The following is a 367-nucleotide window of genomic DNA, read 5'->3' as shown; positions in this document are numbered from 1 at the left end:
GCTGCTGTTTTTGACTAGGATTGACAGACACCATCAGGAAGCCTCGCTGAATTTAAATTTCAGACAGACAACAAATGATTTTTAGTATAATTATGTTTCACACAATATTTGGGACTGTTTATACTGAAAATTATTCATTATCTGACATGCAGACAGAGCTGATGTCCTGTGTTTACATTTTCTGTGTCTGGCAGCCGATTTCAGACCCATCCGGGCTCTCAAGGGTGTGGGGGAAACGTTTTTGCTGCCCTGGGGTGGGGTATGTGAGTTTCCCACGTCGCTGTAGCAGGTCACGCATGCACGCGAATGTGTTCCCCCACAGTTCTGCGGGCCGGGTGTCGAACACCGAGGGGTCAGCTGGGTGGCG

This window comes from Propithecus coquereli, unplaced genomic scaffold (genome assembly GCF_000956105.1).
Source record: "Propithecus coquereli isolate 6110/MARCELLA unplaced genomic scaffold, Pcoq_1.0 Scaffold280, whole genome shotgun sequence".
Classification (NCBI taxonomy): Eukaryota; Metazoa; Chordata; class Mammalia; order Primates; family Indriidae; genus Propithecus; species Propithecus coquereli.
This window is presented reverse-complemented; position numbering follows the sequence as displayed.